The sequence below is a fragment of the Triticum dicoccoides genome, chromosome 7B (assembly GCF_002162155.2).
Source record: "Triticum dicoccoides isolate Atlit2015 ecotype Zavitan chromosome 7B, WEW_v2.0, whole genome shotgun sequence".
Classification (NCBI taxonomy): Eukaryota; Viridiplantae; Streptophyta; class Magnoliopsida; order Poales; family Poaceae; genus Triticum; species Triticum dicoccoides.
The window spans coordinates 244,701,560-244,709,407 of record NC_041393.1 but is presented as its reverse complement, the minus strand read 5'-3'; positions in this window follow the sequence as shown (position 1 = coordinate 244,709,407).

The window sequence follows — 7,848 nt, the reverse complement described above, 5'->3', positions numbered from 1 at the left end:
CTCCCCCCAAGCACGGGCCAGGGCGTACCACGTTCCGGACCCGGCCCGTTTAGCCCGTGTCGTGCCTCTCCATGATGGGCCGTGCCGACGCGCTCACGGGACGGCTTGGTTAGCCAGGCCCATTTGGCCAGCTATATTTTTAGGGCATCTTCAAGTCAGATCCGCAAGTCTCTTGTAATTGTGCTGACCGCGTTGTCGGGACGGACGAGACTTGCCTGCTCCCCGCGCGTGTGCCCATTCGTGCTCCCGCATACGTGACTTGATTTAATTGGAACAAAATAAGGCCCGGCCCCACCCCCTTAAATCAGGGGGAGATGATTAGATTAGAAAGGAAAAAGGGAAAAAGACAACCGTAGGATGAGGTGGGAGCACAGATGGGAGCATATGGAGGAGCAGGCAAGCCGGATCCTGTCGGGACCACGAAAGTCATCCAACGCCGATCTGTATCGGTCCGCGAGACAATTTGGATGTGATTTCTCCCGCAAACTAGAGACAAATTTGGGAGAGGTTTGTGGGAGTCCGGGCCGCTCCCAAGCCCGCTTTTGACCATCCTGGCCCACCAAAAACTCGTCACATGCCCCCTCCCCCGCGCTTTCCTTCCAATGCACGTGTTGCTTACGACGCCGCACTCATGTCGGCCCACATCACGCGGAAGCCGGCATTGATGTCGCCATGTTACCAGAGGGAGGGAAGGCGCCGCAGACCGATGTGACCTTTCGGCAGCTCCCACTTCAATGCGGAGCAGGTTCCCGAGGAACCAACTCCGGCCGCTGCGCTGCATTGTAGCGGCTGACCGGCCCTTCGCGTGGCCTAGCCGCGGCTATTTAAGCCGCGCTCCGGCGTCGTCCACATAGCATCCTCCTCCTTCCTCTTCCTCCTCCTCCTCGTCGCACCCTCCTCCACATCTTCAGCGTTGGGCAAGTCCTGGGCGTCGGTGCTGGCAGGCAGTTTTGGGCAGGATCTGGCGACTCGTGGGGACGCTGTCGTCCTCGTCGGCTGGCGGCGACTCGACGCGAGAGCAGATCGTCGTCTCCTGTGGGGGCAAGGAGGACCAGCAGTCGCCGCCGCAGTCCACGCTGATACGTCTCCAACGTATCTATAATTTTTTATTGTTGCATGCTATTATATTACCCGTTTTGGATGTTTATGGGCTTTACTATACACTTTTATATCATTTTTGGGACTAACCTACTAACCAGAGGCCCATCCCGAATTGCTGTTTTTTTCCTATTTCAGTGTTTCAAAGAAAAGGAATATCAAACGGAGTCCAAACGGAATGAAACCTTCGGAAGAGATCTTTTTGGAACGGAAGCAATCTAGGAGACTCGGAGTAGACATCAGGGAAGCTTCGAGGGAGTCACGAGGGTTCAGGGCGCGCCCCCACCCTCGTGGGCCCCTCGTGGCTCTCCTGACCGACTTCTTTCACGTATATATGTCCATATACCCCGAAAACATCCAGGAGCACCATAGATCGGGAGTTCCGCCGCGCAAGCCTCTGTAGCCACCAAAAACCAATCGGGACCCTGTTCCGGCATCCTGCCGGAGGGGGGATCCCTCACCGGTGGCCATCTTCATCATCCGGCGCTCTCCATGACGCGGAGGAAGTAGTTCACCCTCGGGGCTGAGGGTATGTACCAGTAGCTATGTGTTTGATCTCTCTCCCTCTCTCTCTCTCGTGTTCTTGATTTGGAACGATCTTGATGTACCGTGAGCTTTGCTATTATAGTTGGATCTTATGATGTTTCTCCCCCTCTACTCTCTTGTAATGGATTGAGTTTTCCCTTTAAAGTTATCTTATCGGATTGAGTCTTTAAGGATTTGAGAACCTTGATGTATGTCTTGCATGTACTTATCTGTGGTGACAATGGGATATCACGTGATCTATTTGATGTATGTTTTGGTGATCAACTTGCGGGTTCAGTGACCTTGTGAACTTATGCATAGGGGTTGGCACACGTTTTTGTCTTGACTCTCCGATAGAAACTTTGGGGCACTCTTTGAAGTACTTTGTGTTGGTTGAATAGATGAATCTGAGATTGTGTGATGCATATCGTATAATCATGCCCACGGATACTTGGGGTGACATTGGAGTATCTAGGTGACATTAGGGTTTTGGTTGATTTGTGTCTTAAGGTGTTATTCTAGTACGAACTCTATGATAGATCGAACGGAAAGAGTGGCTTCGTGTTATTTTACTACGGACTCTTGAATAGATCGATCAGAAAACATAATTTTGAGGTGGTTTCATACCCTACCATAATATCTTTGTTTGTTCTCCGCTATTAGTGACTTTGGAGTGACTCTTTGTTGCATGTTGAGGGGTAGTTATATGATCCAGTTATGTTATTATTGTTAAGAGAACTTGCACTAGTGAAAGTATGAACCCTAGGCCTTGTTTCCTAGCATTGCAATACTGTTTACGCTCACTTTTATCACTTGTTACCTTGCTGTTTTTATAATTTCATATTACAAAAACGTATATCTACCAATCCATATTGCACTTGTATCACCATCTCTTCGCCGAACTAGTGCACCTATACAATTTAACATTGTATTGGGTGTGTTGGGGACATAAGAGACTCTTTGTTGTTTGGTTGCAAGGTTGCTTGAGAGAGACCATCTTCATCCTACGCCTCCCACGAATTTATAAACCTTAGGTCATCCACTTGAGGGAAATTTTCTACTGTCCTATAAACCTCTGCACTTGGAGGCCCAACAACGTCTACAAGGAGGAGGTTGCGTAGTAGACATCAGGCTATTTTCTGGCGCCGTTGCCGGGGAGGTGAGTGCTTGAAGGTACATCTTTAGATCTTGCAATCGAATCTTTTAGTTTCTTGTTTTATCACTAGTTTAGTCTATAAAAGAAAACTACAAAAAATGGAATTGAGGGTTCCTCATATGCTTCATCTTTTTAATGTCTTTCGTGAAAATGATGGGAAGGAAAATTGTGCTCAAGTACTAGAAGAAGAGTTACATAGAATGCTTGGCATAAAATATGTGAATGATGAGCATGATTGCAATGTTGTTAGTATGAATTCTTTGAATACCCATGATGCTAATGATATGCAAAGGCACAAGCTTGGGGATGCTATGTTTGATGAAGATGATATGTTTAGTCCCCCAAATTTTGATGAGCAAATTTATTATGATGATAGCATGCCTCCTATTTATGACGATTATTATTTTGACACTATGCTATAAAGAATAAAGATAACCATGAAACTTGTCATCTTTATTTTAATCTTCAATTGGATTATGCCTCACATGATAGTTATTTTGTTGAGTTTGCTCCCACTACTATTCATGAGAAGAATTTTGCTTATGTGGAGTGTAATAAAATTTCTATGCTTGTAGATCATGAAAATAATGCTCTATGTGCTGGTTATATTGTTGAATTCATTCATGATGCTACTGAAAATTATTATGAGGGAGGAATATATGCTTGTAGGAATTGCAATAATATCAAGTTTCCTCTCTATGTGCTTAAAGTTTTGAAGTTATGCTTGTTTTGCCTTCCTATGCTAGTTGATTATTGTCCCCATAAGTTGTTTGCTCACAAAATCCCTATGCATAGGAAGTGGGTTAGACTTAAATGTGTTAGTCATATTCTTCATGATGCTCTCTTTATGTTTCAATTCTTATATTTTATGTGAGCATCATTGAAATCATCATGCCTAGCTAGTGGCGTTAAACGATAGCGCTTGTTGGGGGCAACCCAATTTTACTTTTGTCCTTTGCTTTTGCTCCTGTTTAGTAATAAATAATTAATCTAGCCTCTCTTTAGATGTGGTTTTATTTTTTAATTAGTGTTTGTGCCAAGTAGAATCTTTGGGAAGACTTGGGTGAAGTCTATGTGATCTTGCTGTAAAAAAAATAGGAACTTTTGCGCTCACGAGATTAGCTGCCATTTTTTACTGGAGAGTGCTTTTAGGTTGATTCTTTTTGCATATGATTAATAGAAAAATTCCTAAGGTCCACCAATTTATTTCAGAATTTTTGGAGTTGTAGAAGTATTCGAATGATACAGATTAATACAGACTGTTCTGTTTTTGACAGATTCTGTTTTCTATGTGTTGTTTGCTTATTTTGATGAATCTATGAGTAGTATCGGAGGGTATGAACCATAGAGAAGTTGTAATACAGTAGATATTACACCAATATGAATTTATAATGAGTTCATAATAGTACCTAAGTGGTGATTTATTTTCTTATACTAACGAAGCTTACGAGTTTTCTGTTGAGTTTTGTGTTGTGAAGTTTTCAAGTTTTGGGTAAAGATTCGATGGACTATGGAATAAGGAGTGGCAAGAGCCTAAGCTTGGGATGCCCAAGGCACCCAAAGGTAATATTCAAGGAAAACCAAGAGCCTAAGCCTGGGGATGCCCTGGATGACATCGCCTCTTTCGTCTTCGTTCATCGGTAACTTTACTTGGAGCTATATTTTTATTCACCACATGATATGTGTTTTGCTTGGAGCGTCATTTTGTTTTATTTTGTTTTGCTTGCTGTTTGAATAAAATACCAAGATCTGAAATTCTTAAATGTTAGAGAGTCCTCACGTAGTTGCATAATTATTCGACAAATCATTGATCTTCACTTATATCTTTTGGTGTAGTTTGTCGTTTGCTCTAGTGCTTCACTTATATCTTTTTAGAGCACGGTGGTGGTTTTATTTTGAAGAAATAGATGAACTCTCAAGCTTCACTTATATTATTTTGAGAGTCTTTTAGAACAACATGGTAATTTGCTTTGGCAATAAAAACTATCATAGAAAGTGCACTGAATACTATGATAAATTTGATACTTGATGGTTGTTTTGAGATATAAAGGTGATAATGTTAGAGTCATGCTAGTTGGGTAATTATGAAATTGAAAAATACTTGTGTTAAAGTTGGCAAGTCCCATAGCATGCACGTATGGTAAACATTGTGTGACAAATTTGTTGCATGGGGTGTTCTTTTGATTGCCTTCCTTATGTGTGGAGGTCGGGATTGCGCGATGGTTAACTCCTACCAACCCTTCCCCTAGGAGCATGCGTAGTAGTACTTTGCTTCGAGGGCTAATAAACTTTTGCAATAAGTATGAGTTCTTTATGACTAATGTGAGTCCATGGATTATAGACACTCTTACCCTTCCATCATTGCTAGCCTCTACGGTACCGCGCATTGCCCTTTCTCACCTTGAGAGTTGGTTCAAACTTCGCCGGTGTATCCAAACACCGTGATACGACACGCTCTATCACACATAAGCCTCCTTATATCTTCCTCAAAACGGCCATCATACCTACCTATTATGGCAGTTCCATAGCCATTCTGATATATATTGCCATGCGACTTTCCACCATTCTGTTTATTATGACACGTTTCATCATTGTCATATTGCTTTTGCATGATCATGTAGTTGACATCGTATTTGTGGCAAAGCCACCATGCATAATTTTCATACATGTCACTCTTGATTCATTTCCCATCCCGGTACACCGCCGGAGGCACTCATATAGAGTCATATTTTGTTCTAGTATCGAGTTGTAATCCCTGAGTTGTAAATAAATAGAAGTGTGATGATCATCATTATTAGAGCATTGTCCCTTAAAAAGGCCAAATAAAAAAAAGAGAAAGGCCAAACAAAAAAAAAGGGGGGGGGACAATGTTACTATCCTTTTCCACACTTGTGCTTCAAAGTAGCACCATGATCTTTATGATAGAGAGTCTCTTATTTTGTCACTTTCGTATACTAGTGGGAATTTTTCATTATAGAACTTGGCTTGTATATTACGATAATGGGCTTCCTCAAAATGCCCTAGGTCTTCATGAGCAAGCAATTTGGACACACACCCACTTAGTTTCTTTTGTTGAGCTTTTATACATTTATAGCTCTAGTGCATCTGTTGCATGGCAATCCCTACTCCCCATGTCGACATCAATTGATGGGCATCTCCCTAGCCCATTGATTAGCCTCGTCAATGTGAGACTTTCTCGTTTTTTGTCTTCTCCACACAACCTCCATCATCATATTCTATTCCACCCATAGTGCTATATCCATGGCTTACGCTCATGTATTGCGTGAGAGTTAAAAAAGCTGAAGCGTGTTAACAAGTATGAACCAATTGCTTGGCTGAAACGAGGGTTGTGCATGATGGGAGTATTTTGTGTGACGAAAATGAAGCATAGCCTAACTATATGATTTTGTAGGGATAAGCTTTCTTTGGCTATGCTATTTTGATAAGACATGATTATTTTGTTAGTATGCTTGAAGTATTACTATTTTTATGTTAATATGAACTTTTATCTTGAATCATTTGGACCTGAATATTAATGCCACAATAAAGAAAATTACATTGAGAAATATGCTAGGTAGCATTCCACATCAAAAATTCTGTTTTTATCATTTACCTACTCGAGGAGGAGCAGGAATTAAGCTTGGGGATGCTTGATACGTCTCCAACGTATCTATAATTTTTGATTGTTCCATGATATTATATTACCCGTTTTGGATGTTTATGGGCTTTGCTATACACTTTTATATCATTTTTGGGACTAACCTACTAACCGGAGGCCCAACCCGAATTACTGTTTTTTTTGCCTATTTCAGTGTTTCGAAGAAAAGGAATATCAAACGGAGTCCAAACAAAATGAAACCTTCGGGAGAGATCTGTTTGGAACGGAAGCAATCCAGGAGACTTGGAGTAGATGCCAGGGAAGCTTCGAAGGAGCCACGAGGTTCCAGGGCGCGCCCCCACCCTCGTGGGCCCCTCATGGCTCCCCTGACCGACTTCTTTCACCTATCCATATACCCCGAAAACATCCATGAGCACCATAGATCGGGAGTTCTGGTGGCGCAAGCCTCTGTAGCCACCAAAAACCAATCGGGACCCTGTTCCGGCACCCTGCCGGAGGGGGATCCCTCACCGGTGGCCATCTTCATCATCCCGACGCTCTCCATGATGAGGAGGGAGTAGTTCACCCTCGGGGCTGAGGGTATGTACCAGTAGCTATGTGTTTGATCTCTCTCTCTCTCTCTCTCTCTCTCTCTCTCTCTCTCTCTCGTGTTCTTGATTTGGCACGATCTTGATGTACCGCGAGCTTTGCTATTATAGTTGGATCTTATGATGTTTCTCCCCTCTACTCTCTTGTAATGGATTGAGTTTTCCCTTTGAAGTTATCTTATTGGATTGAGTCTTTAAGGATTTGAGAACACTTGATGTATGTCTTGCATGTGCTTATCTATGGTGACAATGGGATATCACGTGATCTACTTGATGTATGTTTTGGTGATCAACTTGCGGGTTCAGTGACCTTGTGAACTTATGCATAGGGGTTGGCACATGTTTTCGTCTTGACTCTCCGGTAGAAACTTTGGGGCACTCTTTGAAGTACTTTGTGTTGGTTGAATAGATGAATCTGAGATTGTGTGATGCATATCGTATAATCATGCCCACGAATACTTGAGGTGACATTGGAGTATCTAGGTGACATTAGGGTTTTGGTTGATTTGTGTCTTAAGGTGTTATTCTAGTACGAACTCTATGATAGATCGAAGGAAAGAATAGCTTCGTATTATTTTACCATAGACTCTTGAATAGATCAATCAGAAAGCATAACTTTGTGGTGGTTTCGTACCCTACCATAATCTCTTCATTTGTTCTCCGCTATTAGTGACTTTGGAGTGACTCTATGTTGCATGTTGAGGGATAGTTATATGATCCAGTTATGTTATTATTGTTGAGAGAACTTGCACTAATGAAAGTATGAACCCTAGGCATTGTTTCCTAGCATTGTAATACCGTTTACGCTCACTTTTATCACTTGTTACCTTGCTGTTTTTATAATTTCATATTACAAAAACGTA